This window comes from Macrotis lagotis, chromosome 7, assembly GCF_037893015.1.
Source record: "Macrotis lagotis isolate mMagLag1 chromosome 7, bilby.v1.9.chrom.fasta, whole genome shotgun sequence".
Taxonomy (NCBI): domain Eukaryota; kingdom Metazoa; phylum Chordata; class Mammalia; order Peramelemorphia; family Peramelidae; genus Macrotis; species Macrotis lagotis.
In genome coordinates this window covers 24,779,058-24,797,319 of record NC_133664.1, presented here as the reverse complement: position 1 = coordinate 24,797,319, position 18,262 = coordinate 24,779,058, and the positions used below count along the sequence as shown (strand labels likewise).

General features: G+C 37.7%; 1 protein-coding gene across 1 annotated transcript in view; it reads left to right on the top strand.

Annotated features, from left to right (window-relative positions):
- ZCWPW2 (zinc finger CW-type and PWWP domain containing 2) overlaps positions 1-18,262 on the top strand; it is a 475,923-nt gene that overhangs the window by 394,015 nt on the left and 63,646 nt on the right. The gene's annotated exons all lie outside the window — the stretch shown is intronic.

The window sequence follows — 18,262 nt, the reverse complement described above, 5'->3', positions numbered from 1 at the left end:
CAGGAAAATGAGTTTTCTTGACCCCAAGCCTGACATTCTATCCTATTTGCCACCTAACTTCCCCTAGAAATATATTTAGGAATTTACTAATCGGTTAGCTTTAAGTCTCTGCCTTAGTTTATGAAATATTTTTAATAAAGGATTTGATGCTACTCATTAATGAATATTAATGTATTCATTTATATATTAATAAACAAAACATTTAAGTATTTATTTAATGAACTGGAAAAATCTAAAAAGTTGCTTTTACTCTCATTTCTTCAGTGGTTTGTATTTGTGCGCGCACGCACACACACACAAACACACACACACACACACACACACACACACACACACACACACACACACACAGTAGTTACTGGCCATACACTTTACTGTCAGCTTAGTCACAACCCAGATATTATTATTTACAATATTTTAGCTTAGAGAAAGATTACAGTTATAGTCACATTTAACCATTTTTTTTTTCTGCTTTTGACTTCTTGTGAATCACAGTCCTATTGGCTTCTATGGAGAGTAGCCAAAGTCTTGAGCACTTAGTTCTTTCTCTGATCCTTTTTAGTTTCTCTCCATAAATGGAAGTTCACTCTCCAGAACTAGTTAAAACTCTGCAGTGTCCTCACTTCTGATTCCTCAAATAATTTTTAATCATATTTCTTAGTTAAAATAGGTAAGAGTTATAATAGTTCCACCAGTAATGGAACTCCACCAGTTCCATTCTCTTTTCAGTGTTCACCTATAATAATTTTTTAGAATGACACTTAAACTTCCAGCCTCCCACAAATTCCTCATAGAAGGGTAGTAAACTATAACTACTCAAGTTTCCGAAGTCTCTTAAGCTGACAGTCTTTATAGACTCTGGGAGAAACTGTTGAAGATCATATTAGAATTAATTCAATTGAAGGTGCTTACATTCTATTTCCCTGACACATTTCTTTCTTTCTTTCTTTCTAAAGTATCAGGCCTCGGCAGACCCCTGGCATGTGGATGTTTTCTGGATGTTTTCAATTGCTGAAACTCAAAAAGTTAAGAATTTTATGGTTGATAAGAAAGAGCGAATTCATTTCTTCAGATGATAGCAAAAGGTATACCTCCCAGACTTTCTTCCCATATCTGTCAAGGAAAGGGAAATCTCATGGAGCTCAGATTCTGGGAGATCTTGCAATATGGAAGTTTTATTGTTATGGACAAAGTCCAATGAAATGCCCATTATTTGCCCATCCATAGTGGAGGCTATCTGTGACTGGAAAAGAGGTACACTCTATAACCACCTGTGTATGCTTGAATAGCCATTCAGTCATGGAGTTACTTTAAGAATAGTATGTTAAAGTCTGAGGAGAGGAGAGTCTTTTTTCTAGGCATTTCCAGGCAAAATAAGCCAAAGGGAGAATTATAGCATAGTTCTGTGATATGTAAAACCGAGGTGAAGTTAAATGGGAAAAAGTTCTTTTTATTTTTTGTATAATAGATGCCTTTCTTCTGGTGTTTAATAGGCAAAACATTATTCCTGCTTGCAAAGAAATGTTGGGTTTTTACATGTTTGATTTCTCAAATTTTTTTTTCCTGAGTGTATCAATTTGTGATAGCATTAAGTCAGCAACTTGGTAGAGTTGCAGGTGGATCTATTGTAAGCCATTTGGCAGTAGGAAATGCTTTAGGCAGAATATTAGGAGTTTGGGGATTATAAGGTTATATTATTAGAACTGGAATGGACCTTTGGAAAAGTTACCATCCTCCTAGGATTTTATGACCAAGCCTGAACAAGGTCAATGATGCCACTTATGTCTGCCATTGCTACCATGGACAGCAACTCAGTGTTAGACTGAGCTCTTTGAAAGAACAGAGCAAGTCTAAGAATCTTCCTGGGAGGTAATGGGAAAATGAGTATTATATAGCATCTATTCCAACATGGTAGCATCATGAAAACATTGTGGGAGACATGCCATCAGGGTGATATTCACCTTACAGAAAGATGTTTCCATGAAAGTTTCATGATAGAACCCCAATAAAAACATAAGCTTCCCAAGGGTAAGGGCCGTTTGGATTTTTGTATCCCCAGGAATTGTATATTGTGCCATGTATATCGTGTTCAATAAATATTTGTTGACTGATCCATTGAAATCTCCTGAGACTGATGAAACTCTATGGTACTGTTCAGTCCTTAAGTACAATGGAATGGAAACTTCATAAAAGCAATGAGTATTTTGTTTTTGTTTTTGTATCTCTGGTGCCTAATACTATTAGTGAATGAGATATAGCAGATATATAATATATTATTGCTGAACTGAATTGGACAGGATCCAAGATAGATCTACTTTTATGTCAGATTTTACTCCATATTGAGTGGTATCTTAGTGACAGTGTTGTGATTTCCTGAAGACTGCTCAAAATGTGTCAGTGCTGAGCAGGAGAGAAAGCAAAAGAAGACAATGAATGGGGGTAGGAAGAAGAACTAGTGATAGACAGAGCAGAATGAGTTATCAAGCTAATGAATATTGATTCAGATGTGTATTCTTGAACTTGCTATCAAAGGGCACTATTAATCATCCCGACCGTAATCATCTCTTCCTCCAATCCTTCTGTTGGTTTCTGTTAATTGCAAGAACAGCTCATTATGTCTTTGGTAGGGCCCTAGATATTTTATATTATAGTTTATAGCTAACTAGAAGTTTGTTTAGAAATCTAAGGCTCAGTAATTATAGTAGTAATAGAGATGGAGAAAATATTTCAGCTTTACTGTGTAAGTCAAAATAGACTGGTCCCTTTGATCTTCCTAGGTCTTCAGTCTTTTCCAGCTATCAACTCTCCTTCCATTCACTGCTGAACTTCTAGAAAGGCTTGCCTATTTTCACTGCCAATGGTTTACCATTTCCATTACTCCCCAATTCTTTATAATCTAGCCCCAATCTCTCTATTCAATCTTATCCTCTACTATTTCTAAATATAATTCTCTAATGCAGTCATATTAATCTACTCATGATTTCCAAATATATGAAAGGGAAAACTTTCATTTTGGTTATTTTTTTTTAGGTTTTTTTGCCAGGCAAATGGGGTTAAGTGGCTTGCCCAAGGCTACACAGCTAGTTCATTATTAAGTGTCTGAGACCGGATTTGAACTCAGGGACTCCTGACTCCAGAGCCAGTGCATTTTGATTTTTTTCATTCTGTTTTGGATAGAAAGGCCTGAGTATGTATATAGGAAGGGAGGATCCTTCTCTATCGGATTTATTGCCATTGAATATGGGAGAAAGGAAATGATCATTGATCTGAGGTCCTAGAGAAACTGGGAGGGGATGGAATAAAAATTATTTCTGAAGTATTGAGCTTAGTTCTGGTTGCCATAAGTTAGGATGAACAGAATGTAAGTTCCTTTAGGACAGAGACATTTTCATTTTTGCATTTGTGTCCTAAGGGCTTAGCCCTGTGCTTAGTAGACAGGAAGATGTTTAATAAACATTTGTTAATTAATTGACTTTGGATGACATACAAGAGTGGGTTTGACAAAAGGACTCTGAGTTCATGCCTTATGAGGAATGGGTAACTAACTAGGTGGCACTGGTCTCGGAGTCAGGTGGACGGAAGTTCGAATCTGTCCTCAGAAACTTGACACTAACTTGCTATGTGACTCTGAGCAAGTCACTTAACCCTAATTGCCTCACATCCAGGACCATTGCTAGTCATCCTGATTTATATTTGACCACTGGACCAAGTGGATCCTAGAGGGGAAAATGAGACTGGTTACTTAGCTCATTACCCCCGCCCAAATAAAATCATGTGTTTGTCATGGCATCATCTCCCTGATAGCACAGTCTTCTGTAAGAACAAAGAACAAAAAATCCCCATTATCATGAAGAACAGTTGAAGGAAATGACTATATTTAGTCTAGAGAATCAAGAGAATCAAGACCCAAGGGAGATTGAAGGGGGGGAAAATGGTAGCTGGCTTCAAGTATATGACTCTCTCAAGTGGATGAGATAACAGATTTGATCTGCTTGGTCCCCCAGGATAAAAATAGGGATGATGGGGAGAGTGACAAAGAAACAAATTTAAACTTAGGTCAAGTAACATCTCCTCCATTTGATGAATGATTAGAGCTATCCCAATATAGAATGCGTTTCCTGCAGAGCTACTGCACTCTGCCTCATAGCATGCAAAACTGTAGAACCAACTATTTGCCTATTGTGATAGATTATATCTTAGGGGTTTTTTGCAAGGCAAATGGGGTTAGGTGGCTTGCTCAAGGCCACACAGCTAGGTAATTATTAAGTGTCTGAGGCCAGAATTGAACTTGGGTACTCCTAACTCCAAGGCCAGTGCTCTATCCACTACACCACCTAGCCACCCCTTAGATTGTTTTTGAGCATGGTTTCAATTAGGTACCTTCTAGTTCTGCAATTCTGTTATTAAATAGATGCTTCCCTTGGTAAATAGGGCCACTTCATCCACCAAGATCAGTGAGAGTGTTGAAGGCTGAAGGTCTTTCTGGAGGGATTGTAGCAATTTTTGTTTGTCTTTCTACTAAAACCTAGCATAATATCCAACCAACTATAAGGACTCTCAAAATCCTTCCTAATTGGCTGATTGATCCCTGTATCACTTCAGAAAAAAATAGCAAAATATATAAATAAAAAAACTGCTTTTCTTTAGGAGCTAAACTATTTCTCATCAAGTTTCCCTTAGATCTGAAGTACATTCTCTCAGCTTGTCATCAGGTGGTTATAGCAGGGAGCATGTCTTTCTCTATGTTTAACAAAGTGCCAACTATCCTGTCATCATGCAAGCCATCATAAATAGCCATTATAAATGGAAGTAGTGGTTCACTTTAATAAGACAGTTGAAATACTGTGGGAGGAATTAAATGCTTTGAAGATGGAAAAAGCGAGGTGGATTTGGGAAAAAAAATACGGATTCCTGAATATGGTTATTATCTTGTTTGGTATTTGAACTTCCAACAGATGGTCAAGGTGCTGAGGTCCCAAGCCTCTTTGACAAGCTCATATTCTAAAGGCATTCAATACCCATTATCCATTATCAGCAGTTCAGAGTTAGCCATACTGAAGATGGTCCAGGGATTACTGTACCAGTCCTAAGGACAAGGAGATAATGGTTCAGTTCCCTGAGTCATGATTTTCTAACTAACAAACTAACCCTCTAGCAACCACATTTATAGAGAGTTTAAAGCTTTCAAAATAAGTCATATATAATTTGATTTCTTCTTTATAATCAGCCTTTGTGGTAGGTAGGGAGCTATTATTTTATTCATTTATAGATAGGGGAATTGGACTTAGAGAAGTCATTTTTTAACAAGGAAAAGAAAACTAATACTTATCTGAGGCAAGATTTGAACTCAGGTTGTGTTGGCTTCAGATTAGTCCTTTGACCCCCACACTCTTAGATACTGTCAGGGTTAAGGAACATAAACCTTCTGAGTCTCAGTTTGCTGATAGAGATCACATGAATTCCTGCATATTGTTGTTGTCAGACTCAAATGAGAGCCTCATATAGTCTAACATTTTTTTAATTTTATAAAATTTAAAATGCTACCTGACTGGTTCTTATCATCATTATTACATTAGGGAATGTACCTGGGATTTTATTGATATCTGGGCCTTTCAAATGAGTGAACTCCCTTAACTATTGCAGCTGGCAGCTTCTCTTAAAACTTGTAGTTTTCATGTGCCTAGATCAAGGAGACATTAAATGATTTGCTCAGTTTCACAAAGGGTAGCCAGTGTATGTCCATGGTAAGATATAAACTCAAGTCATTCTAGATATCTAGGTGATACAGTAGAGAAAGTACAGGAGTAGCAGTCAGGATGATCTGAATTCAAATCTATCTCATGCATTTTCTGAGTGACTTTGGACAAGTCACTTAAATTTTTCTTAGCTGCTAGGTGGCATAATGGCTAGAGCACTGGTTCTGGAGTTAGGAAGATGGGAGTTCAAATTCAGTCTTAGATACTTGACACTTACTAGCTGTTTGATCCTTGGCAAGTCACTCAACCCTGATTGCCTCACATCCAGGGCCATCTCCAGTCATCCTGATTCTTATCTGGCCACTGGATCCAGATGGTTCTGAAGGAAAAAGTGAGACTGGTGATTTATTACAGCTCCCCCCACCCAAATCCACTTCATGTGCTTCTCATGACATCATGTCCCCTGATGTTCTGGTCTTCTTCAAGAAAGAAGGGCAAAGATCTTCATCATCATCATCATCATCATCATCATCATCATCATCATCATTTTAGCCTCAGTTTTTGTTATATGTAAAATAAAGATGATAATAGTACCTACTTCAAAGCATTGTTGTAAGAATAAAATGAGATCATATATATCAAGCATTTTTCACATTTGAAAAGCTTTAGACATGCTAGGTGGTATTCTTGACTTTCAGGCTAGGTCTCCATCTAATAACCTTGCTGCCTCTCTATTATTACCATCATTGTTCTGTATCATTATATGTTATCAAAGTGTTAGGTGTATTTCCTCCCACATCCTACAATGGCCCTGTATTTGTTCACTGATAGGAAACTGTTGCTATAGCTCTCTTCATGTGGAGTGAGCCAAGGGATTATCCTTCCTTTCTGAGCATTATGTCCACAGCACTGTGTCTGGAAGCTAGGCATGCCCTTTGGGGCTTCCTTTTCTTCTTCAAACCTTTCTTTTCTATTTCAGTCTATTTTCCTGCTCTACCAGTACCCTCCTACTCCTGTGTTTTCATTCTGTTGGCCAGCTGCCCAAACTTTCCCAATTCAGCTTCATATCTATGGTCTTTCTTCTTGGGTGGCACCTTGGTTTGTTCAATTCAGGGCAATCCAAGGTACAACTCTTCCTTGCTAGGCCTCTCTAGCACAGACCCAGACACATAGCAGGTACTTAATAGTAACTGGAGTTAAAAATCAGTCCTTGCCATCAAGGAACTTAGTTTGTACAAGGGGAATGGGACATATAAATAAACAAATATAAATATATACAATGGAGTAGAGAGAAATAGAGACAGAGAGAAAGAAAATGTTAAAAGCTAGAGGAATTTTGATTATGTATTATATCTGTTGTCTGTCTAGCATATTACTACCCCAGATTAAACAATTCATTCTAAAGTGATCTTAAGCTTTAATATTTTCATTATGTTACCTCTTCCAGATTACCAGGCAGGCAGTAGGCTGGATCTAGCATAGGGCTGAAGTTAAGATAACTCAAGTTCAAATTCAGTTTCAGGCAATTTAGTTGTGTGACCCTAGCCAAATCATTTAGTGAGTTTGCCTCAGTTTCCATCTCTAAAATGAGCATAATCATAACACCAACCTCCTTGTATTGTTGTGAGGATTGTAAAATGTCTATCATAGAGTATGCACTATATTAAATGTTATCATCATCACCACCACCATCATCATTGTTTCCTTGGCAACTACAATGCTTTCAAGGATAAGGTATCAAATTCAAATGGAAATAGGGGACAGTGAATCATACATGAGGTTTCTCGTGAGGGACATATTGACTTAGTTTTCAAATGTCATCTATATTTTATTGCATTTTATTTAATTTGTTAAATATTTCTCAATTATATTTGAATCTGATTTGGTACTATGGAGCATTGCCAAGGCACATATGGGCAGAGTTTGATACCTCTCTTCTGGAAAACTGTGCTAAAGTCAGAGGCAGAAGATCAGTGTTGAAGTTGCTATACTGTACTCTGTGTGACTTTGAGCAAGCAACTGAGCTGTTTAGTCTCAATGAGTATATCAAGTCAACAAATATTTATTAAATACCTATCTTCTGTAGCGTACTGTACTAATTCCTGGGGATAGCGAGATAGACAGCAAAATCCTTGCCTTCAAGAAAGTCATAAACTAAGAGGAGAAAGAACAAGCAACTGTGATCAGGCTTGATATATACAGATAAATTGTGACTAATCTCAGAGGGAAGAGAAGGTACTCACATTAAAGGGGTCCAGGAAAGGCTTCTTGAGGTGTGACCATTGTTGAGACTTGAAGGAAGACAGGAGGCAGAGTTTGAAGGAGGAGAGAATTCCCAATGGGAGAATAACTAGTAAAAATACAGAGTAGGAAGATGGATTGTTTTATTTGAGGAACAACAACATGGCCAGTGTTACGCATCAAAGAACACATGGGGGTGAATAAAATATAAGAAAACTGGGAGGTAGGAAGTAGTTTTGAATGACAAAGAAAGAATTTTATATTTGATCCTGGAGACAATGATGAGGCACTGCAGTTTACTGAATATTGGGGTGGGAGGGCATAGTAATTTGGATTTTTAGAACCTTGGCCGTCATTTCTTTGCCCTCCCCCTTCCCCTGTGTTTTTTCTACCACTGCTACTAGGTGTTAGAGTTTGAGTGGGGAAGTCATTCCCATCTTTCAAAGTAATGAGAATCACCCCATTAAGCCACAGGGAGTAAGAACATGTCACTGAGGATCTAAGGCCCATGTGTGCAGTAGTACATCAAGGCTAGAGATAGCAAAGTGCTCAGTGCTTCCCAGGGAACCCCCTGAGAACAGAATGCTGATACAAGGGTGAAACCACAAAGTTGCAGCAAACTTATAGCTACAGTCAGTTCCCAACTTGAATCCACAACTAATTAGTATTAGAAGGGGAAGGAAGAGACATTTTACATCTAAAACTTGAGAGCTCCTTCTTTGAAAAATCCATTTTTGAAACAATTTGGGGTCGTAAAATTTTTCACTAATATTTTTAAGAAGATCTTTTCTTCTAAGTACCTTCCAAGTACTAATTCTCCCAGCATGCTTCCAAGGTAGGTATCATTACCCTGATATGTGTACATGGCTGGGTTATTTTTAAGACAAATTAGTTGGGACATGAGCATCCTGCTTTAACTTTAATATTTAAATTGGATTTTTTTTAACACTGTTCAGAATTTCAAAATCAAGGCAATTAAAGTTTTATTCATCCAGTTACGGTAGAGACAGTCATAACTTAGAGTTTTTACGATACTGCAGTAGGAGAAAACTAGTGCCCATTTCCTTTTATGATGTGCACTGCAACTAAACGATTGCCTTTGGTGACATATAGCTGCCCCCACAGGCCCCTCTCCTCACTTTTGCTTTTCTATTAAGAATATATGACTTTAATGACAGATCACCTTTATCGTGACTAGTGAGCATATTTAAGTACCAACATCAACATTCACTTTGTTCTTAGTCTCTATTAAAACCCTCCTTTGATATCTCGTAATGGGTTCTTAAAGACTTTTTTGGCAGATTGCAAGTCAGGAAGCTCCTTTCAAGTTGGGAGGACTTCTAGTGTGATGCCTTAGATGAACCATTAGGCTTTCATCCAAAGATCAGCCTAACTTAATTGGAAAAGGCCATCAGGTAGTGACACTTTTTTATTCTGGTTATAACAACTCATAAAATCATCTACTAATGGGTAGCAGAAATGTGACTTGTTTCAGAGGAAGGATTATCCGAGCAGATTAAATCATAGATTCCACCAGGAGAGAAATATAGAGGTTGAACAGTATCATAATCAATATGAGATAAAACATTTCAATCCAAATACCTTCTGATCTTAGTTGCCTTCATTGTTTTGTTAACTCTCCCCAAAAAGTCACTTTCTAGCCTACTTGGTGAGGATGAATTTATCTCACTTGGATTTAGAGTCAAGTTACCATATATGGGTGGAAACACACTGAAAACTTTTTTAGATTGTTAAGACTATCCCAACTTTCAAAAGTCTCCTGTTAAAAATTCTATTATTGGACATTAGTCATTAATATCATAGTATGAATTAGTTTATGAGACTATTTCCAGAGGGACAGCTAACTGTGACCCTAAGGGACTGGGTCTTGGGTTGGATATGCCTGGATGGGGGTGGGAAGGACTACAATGGAAGAATGGGTCCAAAGTCTGGGCCCTCCCAGGGAGAGCAAGTCTTGGTGGGGTTCTACATTGTAAGATTTCGACAAAGGACAATGTATGAAGATTTCAGGGTTCTGACAATACAAGCAAAGCCATTTACAAATGGGAGTAAAAGTGAAGCACCAAAAGTTGGGATGGGTAATGGAAAGATTGTCCAAGGCAATGTTGAAAAACTTGACTTGCTTTCCAGTTTTGCCATGGTTTAATCTCTGATGTCACAGAAATATGAAGTCTAATGAGTTGAGGGGAAAGAAAAACATTGGAATGTGGCCTAGGGACCTTCAACCCCATCAGTTGTTAAGACAATGAACCATTCAATAAACATTGTGTCTACTATGTGTTAGGCACTGTGTTAAGCACTGAGAATACAAAAAGAGGCAAAAGACAATCCCTGCCATCAAAAGAGACAGCACACAGAAATATCTATACAAAACAAGCTAAGATAACTAGGAAGTCATTCACAGAGAAGACACTAGATTTAAGATGGGTTGGGAAAGGCTTCCTGAAAAAGATGAAATTTTAGATAGAAGTTAAACAAAGTCAGAGAAGTCAGCAGGTGGAGTTAAGTAGGGAAGCATTCAAAATATGGGGGACTTCTAGAGAAAATACGAGAGCTGAGGGTGGAGTGTCTTGTTTGTGGATATCTAATGGTGAAATGTTTCCATTTCAAAAATAACATAACCTAAGAGAGACAGGTGACTCTTTTCATTGTGTAGAGAGACAAGGTAGACTTATCTGGAACTTCCTTTGCCCATCATTTCTGCCCAGTTCCTGTGAGTGAATTTCTTAAGTTATAAATTGCTTTGTGATTTCTTAGGACTGCTGCAAAAGGCTTCCTATTAGTTAAAATGATGAAGAACCTTGGTGGTGTTTTTGCATTGTAGCTTAAGTAAATTGTATGCTATTTTCTTTATTGCGGGTAATTTTTTGTCATCATATGTTAATGGGGGAAAATGCTTGCAAAATAAAAAGAGAACTGAGGTTGGCATTAAAAAATCCAGTTGCCACATCTACATTTCTAGGGCACTCACAACAGTTGTTTATTTTTTATGCAGAATGGACCATTACTTGTTATTTTAAAATAATCCCATCAAATACAGTGACTGGGTGGAAAGGTATTAAAATTATTATTTGTCATTCCTCAATTGCTTTGTACTTACAAAGTACTTTAGAATCTGTCTTGTATTTCTTTCTTTCTCCCCCTTCCCCTCTTCTCCCCTCCCCCTCCTCCCTTCCTCCCCCTCCTTTTCTGTTTCATGGATCCATTTGGCAGTCTAGTGAAGCTCCTTCTAGAATAAAATTTATGTATATATATATATATATATATATATATATATATATATACACACACATACATAAGATTATAAGTGAAACCAATTATGTTGAGATATGGTTAAGTTGTTAAAATAATAAAATAAACAAATTTACAGATTTCAAATTAGAATGTCTGGGAGGAAGCTGAGACCCTCATGGTGAAAGTTATGACTTAATACTCCCTGATCCCTTGGAGAGAATGGGTCTATTTTCGTGATCATTTCCACTGAGATGTTCATCATGGATGGGCTTCATGTGGAGAGAAGCAGCTGTGCTTCTCCTTTTTTTACAATTATGAATCATTTTACTTAGGTTCATCTTAGATTCCCAAGTTAGAATGATGATGATCAAGTTGGCTGACATCTGATAGACAGATGGCGTCCACTCTCCATAGGTGTTGCTAATTCAAGTAGTGATGATGAGCTAATTAATGGACTGTTGATGGATGAAGGTGGACATAGTGACCCTCTTGAGTTTTGTTCCAAGAACCTGCAAGATAAATACTGTTGCAGCAAAGATATCTAATAGGATTGAATGACTTTGGTTTGATTGGAAGGGAATTTTAGAAGGATATGGTTGAATTTTTCCTGGCTATCAGACTTATCTTTGAAGGTACTAGAAGAATTTGATAGCAATGAAATGTTAAGACTCATTAAACAGTTTTTAATTTATACATTTTAGAATAATGAAGATCACTTGCCTCTTTGATTCTATCTGATACTGCTTTTATTCAATCCTGCAAACATTTATGAGTCTCCTATTCTCCACAAGGCTCTGTGCTAAGAAATTTGAAACAGAAACAAAATAAAGTAGTCCTGTCTTCAAGGAGATTATAATCCACAAGAAGAAGAAACATTTTGTGGGAATATTAAAAACAACATGATTTGAAGAGATGGAGAATAGAGCCAAGTCACGATAGCCATAGTAACAATTAGCTAGATGGGGAAAAGTTTCTCAGATAAAGTGAGACTTGCATTGAATCTTGACAAAAGTAAAGGTCTCTGAGAGGTATAAAAATGAAGGCATTCTAGATTGTGCAAAGGCATGGGAATTGGAGAGGAAATGTGGAGCTGGCAAGTAAGCCAGTTTGGTTGGAGCCTAGCATTATGAAAAGAAGGAAGATGCAGTAAATCTGGATAGGCAGCAAGGTTGTAAAAGTCCCTAAATGCTAAGTTGAATAATTTGTATTTTATCATAGAGGAAAAAAGGGTACAACTGAAGCTTCATAAATAGGGGAGTTACATGGTCGGAATTGTTCCTTAGGAAGATCAATTTGGCAGCTGTTTAGAGGATGAGTCAGAGAGGCGAGAGAGTGGCATCCGGAAGAACATTTAAAAGGCTATTGCAATAATGCAGGCAAGAAGTGATGTGATCCAGAATAAGGTGGGGGCTGGGTGAGTGGAGGAAAGGACACAGATGGAAGAGAATTTGGCACTTTGGGGTCCAGAGGGAGAAAATGTAATATCACCTCACAAAAAGTTGAAAGATATATAAACTAAACATTTAGAAAAATTGAGGGCTGCCTCATTCCAAATTGTTCTGAGCTGCTCAGAATTTGCCCAAGTTTGAATTGTTTTTTCCTCATTTAGCAATATTTAGGATTACTGAATGGTTCAGCTAGATTATAGTGACTAATTTGGCCTAGAGTAATTGATGCAAGTCATACAGTTAGTTTGATTCATGTCAACTATGCCAGCGGAAATTTGTTTGTAAATCAAGGCCATAGTTTTCTTGCTAAAAACATTTTGTCTGAGTAGCTAATGAGAGGGTGAAAGAAGTGACTCTCTGAGCATTCAGTGAATTACATTTCTATTTTTTCCCTAGCCTATTATTTGAGGAACAACCAGAACTATTAATGATAGTCAAAGATAGACTAGGGACTTCAGAGATAAATCTGACAGTGGCATCAAGAAATTTTTTGGGGGGAAGGTGGCAAGTTACTGCTCTCCAAACTTTGTTCATACTCCTTAGTGGGAGGGACATTCATGATTATGTAGTATACTCTAGAAATATCATAGTCTAATGGGTAATGAGCAGAACTTCACATCAGAAAGAGCTGTGTTCCAATCTAGTCTCATGTATTAATTGTGTGACACTTAATGTGTCCTTAAACCTCATAGGAAAATGAGGATAATAATATTCCTTACCTTACGGTTCTGTTGTGAGACAGAGATGATAATATATACCAAGTATTTTACAAACAGGACTCTATATAAAAATCCTCTGTAATAACTGATCTCCTCATTCTTTGGATGAAACTGAGGCAAAAAGAGAGGAATAGTTTGCCCAAGGTAACACAAGCAATAAAGTGCAGAGCTGGGATTTGAACTCGTGACTTTTGTCTCAAAGTACAGTGTTTATTCCACTCCAACACACACACACACACACACACACACACACACACACACACACACACACACACACACACTCAATACTACAGGTGACAACACACAAAAAATAACTCAATGACACTGTTGGCAAATTGACAGATAATATTGCTTGCCTAACGCACTTTGGAAGACTGTTGAGACCTAATCATTTTTTGGCAGTTCAATTTTATGCTGATTTATTTTCTAAACAACCAAGGCTGTAGTTTGTCTGAATAAATTGACACCAAGATGAAGTCTGCCAACCTTGCCATAAAAAAGTTCCACATCTTGGATTCATTTATTAAACTCAAGACATAAAATTGGGGAAACCAAGGTAGTTGACATCCATAGTGTATTCTGGTAGCCTGGTTACAGTTTTTGAGGTCACTAAGAGTATGATCTCATTCTGCTGTTCCCCCAAATGTGTATTCTCCTGGCCCTGGTAGGTTTTCCTAATGTAGTTGAGATGCGGCAAAGATGATTAATGTTACTGTTTATGGAGTGTTTAGCAGGTTCTGTATTATTATGCAATTTTGTTGCATTGCAATTCACCACCGTTTTAACAGTTTCACTGGAGGCTTGGAAAGTGCACCCTGGAGAAAAATGGAGCTCAAGACCTAGTAGGGGGGAAATTGCTAGTCAGATTAGTACAAATTTAGGTCTCTAACTCTCAAGGTCTTAAGTAATCATTTCAATGCCCTGGAAGGAAGGAAGTTCAAATGTCTTGCAGGGAAATGTATGCTTTATATGTATCATTAAAGATATTTCAAATTTCTTCATTGGAGTTGAGATTTTATGAATATATTCTTCCTTTATCATCATATTTGTTGATCATTTATATCTCTTCCCTCAAATCTTCTACTAGAAGTCCATCCAAAGAACTTTGGACTGTCTTCTGGAAATCCTAATCTTGCCTAGTTACCAAGAAAGTTCCTAGGCCATCCATTAGTTGTCCTCCATTTTCACTATATGGCATACCATTTATTTTAATTTTTTAAGTTGAAAGCAACCCTAGCACTTAGTTAAGAATTACCCATTGTATAAATATCCAATATGAATATTCTGATTATTTTAGTTGCAAATTCTGTAATCCTCTTGGTGCCATTCTGTCTTACAGACTTTGCCCCTATGTCAAATGAGGCAATTGGATTAGAGGACCACTGAAATTCCTTAACAGAAGAATAGAAGGCAGAAACAATAGGCATATTGAGAACCATTAATCCCCCAGGGAAAGGTCTCAGATAAAACTATTCTCTAGGAGCAGTTTTATGTTGACATTCTCAGCCATTTATCCATGCATCCTGAACCACTAAAAATGGGGGGGGGGGGGGTGTCTTTGAGAATAGGTTTACAGATTGAGAAGTTTTTTTTTTTCCTGGAATCTGATGGAGCTTGGGATTATGGTGGTTTTGACATCACTTCATCTTTTGCCTTTTGTTTCCCTCTAGGCAGGATCCTGGGTCCTTCTTTAACCAGCCCTGTGAGATCAAGATCAATGGATACTTCTTGTATTGCTATCTGTCCTCATTCAGAGTTGCATGTCGTATCACTCAGAATTCTTTGATTTAAGTTTATTAAGGACATGGGGACTTAGAAGTCAGAAATGTTATCTTCTCATTTAGAGAATTTATGTTTATTAAAGAACATTTAGAGGTACTGTGATTAGTCCTGGGGTTCGAGGTACATTGCTGTCCTCAAGGAGCTTACAAATCTATTAGGTAAAAATATCATGTTCAGGAATAGCTTGCATTTATATAGAACTTTAAAGTTGATAAAACACTTCACATAAGTTATCCTATTTTATTCTTAATACAACCCAGTGAGGTAGATGATAGTATTATCCCCATTTTACTGATGAGGAAACTGAGAGCGTGAGTGGTCAAGCTTCTTGCACAGCATCTCGCTGCTAGTGAGTGAAGCCGAATTTAAAAGTTCTCTAGTTTTGGTATTCTAGCCACTAAAAGACTCTAGTTTTGGTATTCTGTCCACTGTTACACCTAGCTATTAAATACAGATAAATGAATATAAAGCAAGTTCATTTCCCACCTTCCCTGGGAAATATTAGCAATAGGGAATGAGTGGGCTTCAGGAAGGACCTTATGTAAAAGATAATAATGAAGTGAGTGTACCTAAAAGTTTGAAATGAGAAGATTTTCAGGCATGGGGATAGAGTAGGAGATGAAATGTTTATATGAGAAATAGAAAGAGGCCAATCTCCAACTTCACTTGCATTGTAATATATCTTTCCTTTAAATATCTTCACCAATGTTTCTTAAAGAAGAAAGATGTCCCAATTTTCCAATAGAAAATTCCACGGCATAGAGTCATTGGATGTATTCTTCTAGGATCTCAAAGAAATCCAGGTAAAGGGAATGTCTTCATTCCCTGGAAGAATTAGTTCGCTTTTTTGTTCCACTACAAGATTGAGGGAGCTCTCCCAGGTCCTAACTCTTTTGAACTTGATTACTGTTTGAGTATTCTACCTGTCAAGCATCTTCCCATGACCTCCCAATGGAAAGAGACTGATGATCTGGCTAACTCTTTTTTTCAATAAGCTTAAATTTTATCCTATCCAAACACTTGATGACCATGTGTAAATGAAGGCAACCTTTTGGGGTAATTGACTGGCAACCTAATTTGATGCCAGGAAACCTAAATAGCAAATGAATTTTTCTCCCTGATAATGCTTGGAAGGGCAAGCCTATTAAGGGTATTTTGGCCCCTTTCTCTGTGGGTCATAGAATTCAGCCCCCTTCTCCCAGAGGCCATAAAAATAGATGATTGGGGGCACCTCTCTTCCACTCCTCTTTTAGGACAGAGCCACCTCTGGGAGCACTTAATTAAAATTTCTCCTTCCTATCCTCAAAAGAATTTTAATCTGTTAAGCTTTCATAGGAAAAAGAATCCCAGGAAGAAATTAAGGAAGGAGTTGTAGGAGAGATTCACATCCTGTCACGGTATAGTTTCTGTTCTTTTAATAAACCCCATGAAACTGCCCCTAAGTTGCCCTGAGCTACAGCTTCTATTATTTTTATACCCAACCCCCTTTTTCATTTATATTACCATCTCAAGATTCCCTTTGTGCTGTTCACACTTTTCCATGTTTTCCTGTCTCAGTTATGTTTTCTTTCTCCACTCCTCCCCATTAGGTTAAAGAAGAGAAATCCTGGAGGTAGGAAATAGGAGGTTACTGTAGTGATCCAGAAAGAGGGTGCAGAGAGCCTGAACTAGGGTATTGACAGTAGGAGTACAGATCAGATGGAGGGATAAGAGAGATGGCATAGGGGTAGATTTTATAGGACTTATTAACGGCACATAGTGGATTGAAGAGAATGAGGAGTCAAAAATGACTTGTAGTTTCAAGTCTGTGTAAGGAGAAGGGTGATGATGTTAATATTAACAGAATTAGTTAAATTGGCAGAAGGGGAAAGGGTTTTATGAGGAAGATAATGAATTCAGTTTTGGACATATTGAATTTAAGGTGCCAATAAGACAGTGGGGTGTTGGAATTATGAGATTGAAGTTTAGTCGAGAGATTGGCACTGGATGTATAGATTTGGAAGTCAGCTTCATTGAGGTGATAATTGAATCCATGGGACTGTATAAGCTAGGGGAGATGGAGACAGGACTAAAGAGAAGAGTGAGAGAGTTTATAATTGGGGACAGAAGTATGATCATAAATAAATGAATGAGAAGGAAAATAAATAATCAGAGAAGGAGAACCAAGAGAAAGCATGTAATAGATATTAGAGGGAAGTGGAAAAGAGAGTCATGCTAACAGTAAAAAAAATGGTTGAAAGGGCAAGAATGACTGGGTGTGCTAGTTCACACCATATGCTTGCCTATAGCAAGGAGGGTAGGGACTGAGAAAATGTCATTAGATTTGACAGTAAAAATAATTGCAGGAGAATGTGGTTGAATGAAAAGATTACATAGTAAGTGATTGAGAAATTATTGGAAGAGGAGGAGATAGAGGTAATGTGATGTGGCTTGCTTCCTTGGGGCCCACAGTGGCGACCTCCCTCCAGGAGGGGAGCTGAGAATAAGGAGTCAAACCACTGCAGTAATGTGTATAGACTACTCTTTCCAAAAAAAGTAGTGAGGAGGATCTAGGCTAGTAGAATAAGGAGGGGGCAAGATCAAGGGAAGGTTTTACCTTTAACTTTGTTGTTTTCAGATCATGTACTAGCATGGACATGAACCAAGGAAAAGGATCCAATGGAAAATAAAAAAAAATTAAAGGTGAGAGAAAGTGTGTGACCTTTGGAATAAGGAAGAGACATGAACAAATGAGGTCCATGGCAAAAGTAAAAGGCTTAGCTTTGCAGAAAAGAAGGGCCATGTAATCCTCTGATAATGGAGCAAAGATAGAGAGGATGGGGAAAGACATGGAGACATTTTGATGAATGGATAAGTGAAGATAAAAGAGCTTAGAAATGGTAGCCTCCATATTTTCAGTAGCAATTGTCATCTGCCAAGAGAATTGGAATGCTTCCTAGGAAGTATGATTCAATAAAAAGGGAAGGAAGGAGTGATCTTATGCCAGTGAGGAGCAAGTTGACAGATTGCAGCAGACAAAATCAACCCATTTTCCATGCCTTTCTCTGATAGTGCTAGATCCCTCAAGAGGCAAGAGCAATGAAGAGGAAAGGTCGTGGTATCTCAGAGTTAGGGAATAATA